The sequence below is a fragment of the Schistocerca piceifrons genome, chromosome 2, assembly GCF_021461385.2.
Source record: "Schistocerca piceifrons isolate TAMUIC-IGC-003096 chromosome 2, iqSchPice1.1, whole genome shotgun sequence".
NCBI classification, from domain to species: Eukaryota; Metazoa; Arthropoda; class Insecta; order Orthoptera; family Acrididae; genus Schistocerca; species Schistocerca piceifrons.
The window spans coordinates 988,378,564-988,390,874 of NC_060139.1; the positions used below are offsets into that span (position 1 = coordinate 988,378,564).

Sequence of the window (12,311 nt, forward strand, 5' to 3'; positions counted from 1 at the left end):
ACAGTGCGTCTCACACACGCGGCGGTGCGCCCGCTAATTCGGCCGTCGGTCTGCTGGGACGCCGGGCGCGCCCCCCGCGCCGTCCGCGAGGAACTGGCTGTTGCAGAAGGAAGTGCTTTCGTCAAATGCGGCGGAAAACTAACATTTTGTGTGTTGGGAGAGAAGCCGAACGCGAATTCCGCCGGGCTCCTACCTTGCACGAGTGCCAACGGCCATACCATGATGAATACACCGGTTCTCGTCCGATCACCGAAGTTAAGCATCATTGGGCCCGGTTAGTACTTGGATGGGTGACCGCCTGGGAAACCCGGGTGCTGTTGGCTCCCTTCCTTTTCTTTTTGTTTTGTTATTATGTCGCTACCCCTGCCAGACCAATTTTCAAACTGCCTTTCTGTTGTGACAAAGATGCTTCCTTAACCCTTTTAAACTACTGTAATGGTAAGAAAATGCAGTAATTAAAGAACTTAAAAAATTAAGCTGCTGTTTGCTCCCTTCCTTTTTTTTGTTTTGTTGTTATGTCGCTACCCCTGCCAGCCCAATTTTCAAACTACCTTTCTGTTGTGACAAAGATGCTTCCTTAAGCCTTTTAAACTACTGTAATGGTACGAAAATGCAGTAATTAACTCAGTTTGAGGGAGAATGTGCTAACCAAGTTTGCCAAGGAGACTTTGAAAACGGCAAAACAGTACGAATCGGCAGTTGATTTCTGAAATACGTCACCGCCTATTTTTGTGTAAAGTTCCAAATTTGATTTGTAATCACGAATTTATTCCTTAGTCGTCTCGTCTCGTCTCGTCCCGCAGACGTTTGTCGTGCTTGCGCTGTCATATGGACCACGACCCGAGCGGCAGCGAGCGGCAGTCGAGCAAAGTCGGGACAAGTCGGGACGGGGACAGGGATAGGAATGGCGCGAATGCACTGCAAACTACGCAGACACGCGAGGCGAGGCGAGGCGAGGCGAGGCGAGGCGAGGCGAGGAAGCCCACATCGCTACCAGTGGCGCCCTCCAGCACGACACTGCCACACCCCGCACAGGCCCTCCGCTGGACACCAGGGACAAGATGCGTCCCCCGCAGAAAGGCTGCACGCGCCCAGCGAATGACAGGAGGTGCAACGAGCAACAGTGCGTCTCACACACGCGGCGGTGCGCCCGCTAATTCGGCCGTCGGTCTGCTGGGACGCCGGGCGCGCCCCCCGCGCCGTCCGCGAGGAACTGGCTGTTGCAGAAGGAAGTGCTTTCGTCAAATGCGGCGGAAAACTAACATTTTGTGTGTTGGGAGAGAAGCCGAACGCGAATTCCGCCGGGCTCCTACCTTGCACGAGTGCCAACGGCCATACCATGATGAATACACCGGTTCTCGTCCGATCACCGAAGTTAAGCATCATTGGGCCCGGTTAGTACTTGGATGGGTGACCGCCTGGGAAACCCGGGTGCTGTTGGCTCCCTTCCTTTTCTTTTTGTTTTGTTATTATGTCGCTACCCCTGCCAGACCAATTTTCAAACTGCCTTTCTGTTGTGACAAAGATGCTTCCTTAACCCTTTTAAACTACTGTAATGGTAAGAAAATGCAGTAATTAAAGAACTTAAAAAATTAAGCTGCTGTTTGCTCCCTTCCTTTTTTTTGTTTTGTTGTTATGTCGCTACCCCTGCCAGCCCAATTTTCAAACTACCTTTCTGTTGTGACAAAGATGCTTCCTTAAGCCTTTTAAACTACTGTAATGGTACGAAAATGCAGTAATTAACTCAGTTTGAGGGAGAATGTGCTAACCAAGTTTGCCAAGGAGACTTTGAAAACGGCAAAACAGTACGAATCGGCAGTTGATTTCTGAAATACGTCACCGCCTATTTTTGTGTAAAGTTCCAAATTTGATTTGTAATCACGAATTTATTCCTTAGTCGTCTCGTCTCGTCTCGTCCCGCAGACGTTTGTCGTGCTTGCGCTGTCATATGGACCACGACCCGAGCGGCAGCGAGCGGCAGTCGAGCAAAGTCGGGACAAGTCGGGACGGGGACAGGGATAGGAATGGCGCGAATGCACTGCAAACTACGCAGACACGCGAGGCGAGGCGAGGCGAGGCGAGGCGAGGCGAGGCGAGGAAGCCCACATCGCTACCAGTGGCGCCCTCCAGCACGACACTGCCACACCCCGCACAGGCCCTCCGCTGGACACCAGGGACAAGATGCGTCCCCCGCAGAAAGGCTGCACGCGCCCAGCGAATGACAGGAGGTGCAACGAGCAACAGTGCGTCTCACACACGCGGCGGTGCGCCCGCTAATTCGGCCGTCGGTCTGCTGGGACGCCGGGCGCGCCCCCCGCGCCGTCCGCGAGGAACTGGCTGTTGCAGAAGGAAGTGCTTTCGTCAAATGCGGCGGAAAACTAACATTTTGTGTGTTGGGAGAGAAGCCGAACGCGAATTCCGCCGGGCTCCTACCTTGCACGAGTGCCAACGGCCATACCATGATGAATACACCGGTTCTCGTCCGATCACCGAAGTTAAGCATCATTGGGCCCGGTTAGTACTTGGATGGGTGACCGCCTGGGAAACCCGGGTGCTGTTGGCTCCCTTCCTTTTCTTTTTGTTTTGTTATTATGTCGCTACCCCTGCCAGACCAATTTTCAAACTGCCTTTCTGTTGTGACAAAGATGCTTCCTTAACCCTTTTAAACTACTGTAATGGTAAGAAAATGCAGTAATTAAAGAACTTAAAAAATTAAGCTGCTGTTTGCTCCCTTCCTTTTTTTTGTTTTGTTGTTATGTCGCTACCCCTGCCAGCCCAATTTTCAAACTACCTTTCTGTTGTGACAAAGATGCTTCCTTAAGCCTTTTAAACTACTGTAATGGTACGAAAATGCAGTAATTAACTCAGTTTGAGGGAGAATGTGCTAACCAAGTTTGCCAAGGAGACTTTGAAAACGGCAAAACAGTACGAATCGGCAGTTGATTTCTGAAATACGTCACCGCCTATTTTTGTGTAAAGTTCCAAATTTGATTTGTAATCACGAATTTATTCCTTAGTCGTCTCGTCTCGTCTCGTCCCGCAGACGTTTGTCGTGCTTGCGCTGTCATATGGACCACGACCCGAGCGGCAGCGAGCGGCAGTCGAGCAAAGTCGGGACAAGTCGGGACGGGGACAGGGATAGGAATGGCGCGAATGCACTGCAAACTACGCAGACACGCGAGGCGAGGCGAGGCGAGGCGAGGCGAGGCGAGGCGAGGAAGCCCACATCGCTACCAGTGGCGCCCTCCAGCACGACACTGCCACACCCCGCACAGGCCCTCCGCTGGACACCAGGGACAAGATGCGTCCCCCGCAGAAAGGCTGCACGCGCCCAGCGAATGACAGGAGGTGCAACGAGCAACAGTGCGTCTCACACACGCGGCGGTGCGCCCGCTAATTCGGCCGTCGGTCTGCTGGGACGCCGGGCGCGCCCCCCGCGCCGTCCGCGAGGAACTGGCTGTTGCAGAAGGAAGTGCTTTCGTCAAATGCGGCGGAAAACTAACATTTTGTGTGTTGGGAGAGAAGCCGAACGCGAATTCCGCCGGGCTCCTACCTTGCACGAGTGCCAACGGCCATACCATGATGAATACACCGGTTCTCGTCCGATCACCGAAGTTAAGCATCATTGGGCCCGGTTAGTACTTGGATGGGTGACCGCCTGGGAAACCCGGGTGCTGTTGGCTCCCTTCCTTTTCTTTTTGTTTTGTTATTATGTCGCTACCCCTGCCAGACCAATTTTCAAACTGCCTTTCTGTTGTGACAAAGATGCTTCCTTAACCCTTTTAAACTACTGTAATGGTAAGAAAATGCAGTAATTAAAGAACTTAAAAAATTAAGCTGCTGTTTGCTCCCTTCCTTTTTTTTGTTTTGTTGTTATGTCGCTACCCCTGCCAGCCCAATTTTCAAACTACCTTTCTGTTGTGACAAAGATGCTTCCTTAAGCCTTTTAAACTACTGTAATGGTACGAAAATGCAGTAATTAACTCAGTTTGAGGGAGAATGTGCTAACCAAGTTTGCCAAGGAGACTTTGAAAACGGCAAAACAGTACGAATCGGCAGTTGATTTCTGAAATACGTCACCGCCTATTTTTGTGTAAAGTTCCAAATTTGATTTGTAATCACGAATTTATTCCTTAGTCGTCTCGTCTCGTCTCGTCCCGCAGACGTTTGTCGTGCTTGCGCTGTCATATGGACCACGACCCGAGCGGCAGCGAGCGGCAGTCGAGCAAAGTCGGGACAAGTCGGGACGGGGACAGGGATAGGAATGGCGCGAATGCACTGCAAACTACGCAGACACGCGAGGCGAGGCGAGGCGAGGCGAGGCGAGGCGAGGCGAGGAAGCCCACATCGCTACCAGTGGCGCCCTCCAGCACGACACTGCCACACCCCGCACAGGCCCTCCGCTGGACACCAGGGACAAGATGCGTCCCCCGCAGAAAGGCTGCACGCGCCCAGCGAATGACAGGAGGTGCAACGAGCAACAGTGCGTCTCACACACGCGGCGGTGCGCCCGCTAATTCGGCCGTCGGTCTGCTGGGACGCCGGGCGCGCCCCCCGCGCCGTCCGCGAGGAACTGGCTGTTGCAGAAGGAAGTGCTTTCGTCAAATGCGGCGGAAAACTAACATTTTGTGTGTTGGGAGAGAAGCCGAACGCGAATTCCGCCGGGCTCCTACCTTGCACGAGTGCCAACGGCCATACCATGATGAATACACCGGTTCTCGTCCGATCACCGAAGTTAAGCATCATTGGGCCCGGTTAGTACTTGGATGGGTGACCGCCTGGGAAACCCGGGTGCTGTTGGCTCCCTTCCTTTTCTTTTTGTTTTGTTATTATGTCGCTACCCCTGCCAGACCAATTTTCAAACTGCCTTTCTGTTGTGACAAAGATGCTTCCTTAACCCTTTTAAACTACTGTAATGGTAAGAAAATGCAGTAATTAAAGAACTTAAAAAATTAAGCTGCTGTTTGCTCCCTTCCTTTTTTTTGTTTTGTTGTTATGTCGCTACCCCTGCCAGCCCAATTTTCAAACTACCTTTCTGTTGTGACAAAGATGCTTCCTTAAGCCTTTTAAACTACTGTAATGGTACGAAAATGCAGTAATTAACTCAGTTTGAGGGAGAATGTGCTAACCAAGTTTGCCAAGGAGACTTTGAAAACGGCAAAACAGTACGAATCGGCAGTTGATTTCTGAAATACGTCACCGCCTATTTTTGTGTAAAGTTCCAAATTTGATTTGTAATCACGAATTTATTCCTTAGTCGTCTCGTCTCGTCTCGTCCCGCAGACGTTTGTCGTGCTTGCGCTGTCATATGGACCACGACCCGAGCGGCAGCGAGCGGCAGTCGAGCAAAGTCGGGACAAGTCGGGACGGGGACAGGGATAGGAATGGCGCGAATGCACTGCAAACTACGCAGACACGCGAGGCGAGGCGAGGCGAGGCGAGGCGAGGCGAGGCGAGGAAGCCCACATCGCTACCAGTGGCGCCCTCCAGCACGACACTGCCACACCCCGCACAGGCCCTCCGCTGGACACCAGGGACAAGATGCGTCCCCCGCAGAAAGGCTGCACGCGCCCAGCGAATGACAGGAGGTGCAACGAGCAACAGTGCGTCTCACACACGCGGCGGTGCGCCCGCTAATTCGGCCGTCGGTCTGCTGGGACGCCGGGCGCGCCCCCCGCGCCGTCCGCGAGGAACTGGCTGTTGCAGAAGGAAGTGCTTTCGTCAAATGCGGCGGAAAACTAACATTTTGTGTGTTGGGAGAGAAGCCGAACGCGAATTCCGCCGGGCTCCTACCTTGCACGAGTGCCAACGGCCATACCATGATGAATACACCGGTTCTCGTCCGATCACCGAAGTTAAGCATCATTGGGCCCGGTTAGTACTTGGATGGGTGACCGCCTGGGAAACCCGGGTGCTGTTGGCTCCCTTCCTTTTCTTTTTGTTTTGTTATTATGTCGCTACCCCTGCCAGACCAATTTTCAAACTGCCTTTCTGTTGTGACAAAGATGCTTCCTTAACCCTTTTAAACTACTGTAATGGTAAGAAAATGCAGTAATTAAAGAACTTAAAAAATTAAGCTGCTGTTTGCTCCCTTCCTTTTTTTTGTTTTGTTGTTATGTCGCTACCCCTGCCAGCCCAATTTTCAAACTACCTTTCTGTTGTGACAAAGATGCTTCCTTAAGCCTTTTAAACTACTGTAATGGTACGAAAATGCAGTAATTAACTCAGTTTGAGGGAGAATGTGCTAACCAAGTTTGCCAAGGAGACTTTGAAAACGGCAAAACAGTACGAATCGGCAGTTGATTTCTGAAATACGTCACCGCCTATTTTTGTGTAAAGTTCCAAATTTGATTTGTAATCACGAATTTATTCCTTAGTCGTCTCGTCTCGTCTCGTCCCGCAGACGTTTGTCGTGCTTGCGCTGTCATATGGACCACGACCCGAGCGGCAGCGAGCGGCAGTCGAGCAAAGTCGGGACAAGTCGGGACGGGGACAGGGATAGGAATGGCGCGAATGCACTGCAAACTACGCAGACACGCGAGGCGAGGCGAGGCGAGGCGAGGCGAGGCGAGGCGAGGCGAGGAAGCCCACATCGCTACCAGTGGCGCCCTCCAGCACGACACTGCCACACCCCGCACAGGCCCTCCGCTGGACACCAGGGACAAGATGCGTCCCCCGCAGAAAGGCTGCACGCGCCCAGCGAATGACAGGAGGTGCAACGAGCAACAGTGCGTCTCACACACGCGGCGGTGCGCCCGCTAATTCGGCCGTCGGTCTGCTGGGACGCCGGGCGCGCCCCCCGCGCCGTCCGCGAGGAACTGGCTGTTGCAGAAGGAAGTGCTTTCGTCAAATGCGGCGGAAAACTAACATTTTGTGTGTTGGGAGAGAAGCCGAACGCGAATTCCGCCGGGCTCCTACCTTGCACGAGTGCCAACGGCCATACCATGATGAATACACCGGTTCTCGTCCGATCACCGAAGTTAAGCATCATTGGGCCCGGTTAGTACTTGGATGGGTGACCGCCTGGGAAACCCGGGTGCTGTTGGCTCCCTTCCTTTTCTTTTTGTTTTGTTATTATGTCGCTACCCCTGCCAGACCAATTTTCAAACTGCCTTTCTGTTGTGACAAAGATGCTTCCTTAACCCTTTTAAACTACTGTAATGGTAAGAAAATGCAGTAATTAAAGAACTTAAAAAATTAAGCTGCTGTTTGCTCCCTTCCTTTTTTTTGTTTTGTTGTTATGTCGCTACCCCTGCCAGCCCAATTTTCAAACTACCTTTCTGTTGTGACAAAGATGCTTCCTTAAGCCTTTTAAACTACTGTAATGGTACGAAAATGCAGTAATTAACTCAGTTTGAGGGAGAATGTGCTAACCAAGTTTGCCAAGGAGACTTTGAAAACGGCAAAACAGTACGAATCGGCAGTTGATTTCTGAAATACGTCACCGCCTATTTTTGTGTAAAGTTCCAAATTTGATTTGTAATCACGAATTTATTCCTTAGTCGTCTCGTCTCGTCTCGTCCCGCAGACGTTTGTCGTGCTTGCGCTGTCATATGGACCACGACCCGAGCGGCAGCGAGCGGCAGTCGAGCAAAGTCGGGACAAGTCGGGACGGGGACAGGGATAGGAATGGCGCGAATGCACTGCAAACTACGCAGACACGCGAGGCGAGGCGAGGCGAGGCGAGGCGAGGCGAGGCGAGGAAGCCCACATCGCTACCAGTGGCGCCCTCCAGCACGACACTGCCACACCCCGCACAGGCCCTCCGCTGGACACCAGGGACAAGATGCGTCCCCCGCAGAAAGGCTGCACGCGCCCAGCGAATGACAGGAGGTGCAACGAGCAACAGTGCGTCTCACACACGCGGCGGTGCGCCCGCTAATTCGGCCGTCGGTCTGCTGGGACGCCGGGCGCGCCCCCCGCGCCGTCCGCGAGGAACTGGCTGTTGCAGAAGGAAGTGCTTTCGTCAAATGCGGCGGAAAACTAACATTTTGTGTGTTGGGAGAGAAGCCGAACGCGAATTCCGCCGGGCTCCTACCTTGCACGAGTGCCAACGGCCATACCATGATGAATACACCGGTTCTCGTCCGATCACCGAAGTTAAGCATCATTGGGCCCGGTTAGTACTTGGATGGGTGACCGCCTGGGAAACCCGGGTGCTGTTGGCTCCCTTCCTTTTCTTTTTGTTTTGTTATTATGTCGCTACCCCTGCCAGACCAATTTTCAAACTGCCTTTCTGTTGTGACAAAGATGCTTCCTTAACCCTTTTAAACTACTGTAATGGTAAGAAAATGCAGTAATTAAAGAACTTAAAAAATTAAGCTGCTGTTTGCTCCCTTCCTTTTTTTTGTTTTGTTGTTATGTCGCTACCCCTGCCAGCCCAATTTTCAAACTACCTTTCTGTTGTGACAAAGATGCTTCCTTAAGCCTTTTAAACTACTGTAATGGTACGAAAATGCAGTAATTAACTCAGTTTGAGGGAGAATGTGCTAACCAAGTTTGCCAAGGAGACTTTGAAAACGGCAAAACAGTACGAATCGGCAGTTGATTTCTGAAATACGTCACCGCCTATTTTTGTGTAAAGTTCCAAATTTGATTTGTAATCACGAATTTATTCCTTAGTCGTCTCGTCTCGTCTCGTCCCGCAGACGTTTGTCGTGCTTGCGCTGTCATATGGACCACGACCCGAGCGGCAGCGAGCGGCAGTCGAGCAAAGTCGGGACAAGTCGGGACGGGGACAGGGATAGGAATGGCGCGAATGCACTGCAAACTACGCAGACACGCGAGGCGAGGCGAGGCGAGGCGAGGCGAGGCGAGGCGAGGAAGCCCACATCGCTACCAGTGGCGCCCTCCAGCACGACACTGCCACACCCCGCACAGGCCCTCCGCTGGACACCAGGGACAAGATGCGTCCCCCGCAGAAAGGCTGCACGCGCCCAGCGAATGACAGGAGGTGCAACGAGCAACAGTGCGTCTCACACACGCGGCGGTGCGCCCGCTAATTCGGCCGTCGGTCTGCTGGGACGCCGGGCGCGCCCCCCGCGCCGTCCGCGAGGAACTGGCTGTTGCAGAAGGAAGTGCTTTCGTCAAATGCGGCGGAAAACTAACATTTTGTGTGTTGGGAGAGAAGCCGAACGCGAATTCCGCCGGGCTCCTACCTTGCACGAGTGCCAACGGCCATACCATGATGAATACACCGGTTCTCGTCCGATCACCGAAGTTAAGCATCATTGGGCCCGGTTAGTACTTGGATGGGTGACCGCCTGGGAAACCCGGGTGCTGTTGGCTCCCTTCCTTTTCTTTTTGTTTTGTTATTATGTCGCTACCCCTGCCAGACCAATTTTCAAACTGCCTTTCTGTTGTGACAAAGATGCTTCCTTAACCCTTTTAAACTACTGTAATGGTAAGAAAATGCAGTAATTAAAGAACTTAAAAAATTAAGCTGCTGTTTGCTCCCTTCCTTTTTTTTGTTTTGTTGTTATGTCGCTACCCCTGCCAGCCCAATTTTCAAACTACCTTTCTGTTGTGACAAAGATGCTTCCTTAAGCCTTTTAAACTACTGTAATGGTACGAAAATGCAGTAATTAACTCAGTTTGAGGGAGAATGTGCTAACCAAGTTTGCCAAGGAGACTTTGAAAACGGCAAAACAGTACGAATCGGCAGTTGATTTCTGAAATACGTCACCGCCTATTTTTGTGTAAAGTTCCAAATTTGATTTGTAATCACGAATTTATTCCTTAGTCGTCTCGTCTCGTCTCGTCCCGCAGACGTTTGTCGTGCTTGCGCTGTCATATGGACCACGACCCGAGCGGCAGCGAGCGGCAGTCGAGCAAAGTCGGGACAAGTCGGGACGGGGACAGGGATAGGAATGGCGCGAATGCACTGCAAACTACGCAGACACGCGAGGCGAGGCGAGGCGAGGCGAGGCGAGGCGAGGCGAGGAAGCCCACATCGCTACCAGTGGCGCCCTCCAGCACGACACTGCCACACCCCGCACAGGCCCTCCGCTGGACACCAGGGACAAGATGCGTCCCCCGCAGAAAGGCTGCACGCGCCCAGCGAATGACAGGAGGTGCAACGAGCAACAGTGCGTCTCACACACGCGGCGGTGCGCCCGCTAATTCGGCCGTCGGTCTGCTGGGACGCCGGGCGCGCCCCCCGCGCCGTCCGCGAGGAACTGGCTGTTGCAGAAGGAAGTGCTTTCGTCAAATGCGGCGGAAAACTAACATTTTGTGTGTTGGGAGAGAAGCCGAACGCGAATTCCGCCGGGCTCCTACCTTGCACGAGTGCCAACGGCCATACCATGATGAATACACCGGTTCTCGTCCGATCACCGAAGTTAAGCATCATTGGGCCCGGTTAGTACTTGGATGGGTGACCGCCTGGGAAACCCGGGTGCTGTTGGCTCCCTTCCTTTTCTTTTTGTTTTGTTATTATGTCGCTACCCCTGCCAGACCAATTTTCAAACTGCCTTTCTGTTGTGACAAAGATGCTTCCTTAACCCTTTTAAACTACTGTAATGGTAAGAAAATGCAGTAATTAAAGAACTTAAAAAATTAAGCTGCTGTTTGCTCCCTTCCTTTTTTTTGTTTTGTTGTTATGTCGCTACCCCTGCCAGCCCAATTTTCAAACTACCTTTCTGTTGTGACAAAGATGCTTCCTTAAGCCTTTTAAACTACTGTAATGGTACGAAAATGCAGTAATTAACTCAGTTTGAGGGAGAATGTGCTAACCAAGTTTGCCAAGGAGACTTTGAAAACGGCAAAACAGTACGAATCGGCAGTTGATTTCTGAAATACGTCACCGCCTATTTTTGTGTAAAGTTCCAAATTTGATTTGTAATCACGAATTTATTCCTTAGTCGTCTCGTCTCGTCTCGTCCCGCAGACGTTTGTCGTGCTTGCGCTGTCATATGGACCACGACCCGAGCGGCAGCGAGCGGCAGTCGAGCAAAGTCGGGACAAGTCGGGACGGGGACAGGGATAGGAATGGCGCGAATGCACTGCAAACTACGCAGACACGCGAGGCGAGGCGAGGCGAGGCGAGGCGAGGCGAGGCGAGGAAGCCCACATCGCTACCAGTGGCGCCCTCCAGCACGACACTGCCACACCCCGCACAGGCCCTCCGCTGGACACCAGGGACAAGATGCGTCCCCCGCAGAAAGGCTGCACGCGCCCAGCGAATGACAGGAGGTGCAACGAGCAACAGTGCGTCTCACACACGCGGCGGTGCGCCCGCTAATTCGGCCGTCGGTCTGCTGGGACGCCGGGCGCGCCCCCCGCGCCGTCCGCGAGGAACTGGCTGTTGCAGAAGGAAGTGCTTTCGTCAAATGCGGCGGAAAACTAACATTTTGTGTGTTGGGAGAGAAGCCGAACGCGAATTCCGCCGGGCTCCTACCTTGCACGAGTGCCAACGGCCATACCATGATGAATACACCGGTTCTCGTCCGATCACCGAAGTTAAGCATCATTGGGCCCGGTTAGTACTTGGATGGGTGACCGCCTGGGAAACCCGGGTGCTGTTGGCTCCCTTCCTTTTCTTTTTGTTTTGTTATTATGTCGCTACCCCTGCCAGACCAATTTTCAAACTGCCTTTCTGTTGTGACAAAGATGCTTCCTTAACCCTTTTAAACTACTGTAATGGTAAGAAAATGCAGTAATTAAAGAACTTAAAAAATTAAGCTGCTGTTTGCTCCCTTCCTTTTTTTTGTTTTGTTGTTATGTCGCTACCCCTGCCAGCCCAATTTTCAAACTACCTTTCTGTTGTGACAAAGATGCTTCCTTAAGCCTTTTAAACTACTGTAATGGTACGAAAATGCAGTAATTAACTCAGTTTGAGGGAGAATGTGCTAACCAAGTTTGCCAAGGAGACTTTGAAAACGGCAAAACAGTACGAATCGGCAGTTGATTTCTGAAATACGTCACCGCCTATTTTTGTGTAAAGTTCCAAATTTGATTTGTAATCACGAATTTATTCCTTAGTCGTCTCGTCTCGTCTCGTCCCGCAGACGTTTGTCGTGCTTGCGCTGTCATATGGACCACGACCCGAGCGGCAGCGAGCGGCAGTCGAGCAAAGTCGGGACAAGTCGGGACGGGGACAGGGATAGGAATGGCGCGAATGCACTGCAAACTACGCAGACACGCGAGGCGAGGCGAGGCGAGGCGAGGCGAGGCGAGGCGAGGAAGCCCACATCGCTACCAGTGGCGCCCTCCAGCACGACACTGCCACACCCCGCACAGGCCCTCCGCTGGACACCAGGGACAAGATGCGTCCCCCGCAGAAAGGCTGCACGCGCCCAGCGAATGACAGG

At 52.5% G+C, this 12,311-nt stretch overlaps 11 non-coding genes across 11 annotated transcripts; all 11 read left to right on the forward strand.

The window, feature by feature from the left end:
• The first annotated feature begins 204 nt into the window (after positions 1–204).
• On the forward strand, positions 205–323 carry LOC124778584. The gene has a single exon (XR_007015901.1). It is a non-coding gene; the product is annotated as a 5S ribosomal RNA (ribosomal RNA).
• Positions 324–1,324: 1,001 nt separating this feature from the next.
• LOC124778595 lies at positions 1,325–1,443 on the forward strand. Its single transcript, XR_007015902.1, has one exon. It is a non-coding gene; the product is annotated as a 5S ribosomal RNA (ribosomal RNA).
• Positions 1,444–2,444: 1,001 nt separating this feature from the next.
• LOC124778607 lies at positions 2,445–2,563 on the forward strand. Its single transcript, XR_007015903.1, has one exon. It is a non-coding gene; the product is annotated as a 5S ribosomal RNA (ribosomal RNA).
• A 1,001-nt stretch (positions 2,564–3,564) lies between these two features.
• LOC124778619 lies at positions 3,565–3,683 on the forward strand. The gene has a single exon (XR_007015904.1). It is a non-coding gene; the product is annotated as a 5S ribosomal RNA (ribosomal RNA).
• A 1,001-nt stretch (positions 3,684–4,684) lies between these two features.
• LOC124778631 lies at positions 4,685–4,803 on the forward strand. Its single transcript, XR_007015905.1, has one exon. It is a non-coding gene; the product is annotated as a 5S ribosomal RNA (ribosomal RNA).
• Positions 4,804–5,804: 1,001 nt separating this feature from the next.
• LOC124778643 lies at positions 5,805–5,923 on the forward strand. Its single transcript, XR_007015906.1, has one exon. It is a non-coding gene; the product is annotated as a 5S ribosomal RNA (ribosomal RNA).
• Positions 5,924–6,929: 1,006 nt separating this feature from the next.
• Positions 6,930–7,048, forward strand: LOC124778655. Its single transcript, XR_007015907.1, has one exon. It is a non-coding gene; the product is annotated as a 5S ribosomal RNA (ribosomal RNA).
• Positions 7,049–8,049: 1,001 nt separating this feature from the next.
• Positions 8,050–8,168, forward strand: LOC124778667. The gene has a single exon (XR_007015908.1). It is a non-coding gene; the product is annotated as a 5S ribosomal RNA (ribosomal RNA).
• A 1,001-nt stretch (positions 8,169–9,169) lies between these two features.
• On the forward strand, positions 9,170–9,288 carry LOC124778680. The gene has a single exon (XR_007015910.1). It is a non-coding gene; the product is annotated as a 5S ribosomal RNA (ribosomal RNA).
• A 1,001-nt stretch (positions 9,289–10,289) lies between these two features.
• LOC124778692 lies at positions 10,290–10,408 on the forward strand. Its single transcript, XR_007015911.1, has one exon. It is a non-coding gene; the product is annotated as a 5S ribosomal RNA (ribosomal RNA).
• A 1,001-nt stretch (positions 10,409–11,409) lies between these two features.
• LOC124778704 lies at positions 11,410–11,528 on the forward strand. The gene has a single exon (XR_007015912.1). It is a non-coding gene; the product is annotated as a 5S ribosomal RNA (ribosomal RNA).
• Positions 11,529–12,311: the final 783 nt, after the last annotated feature.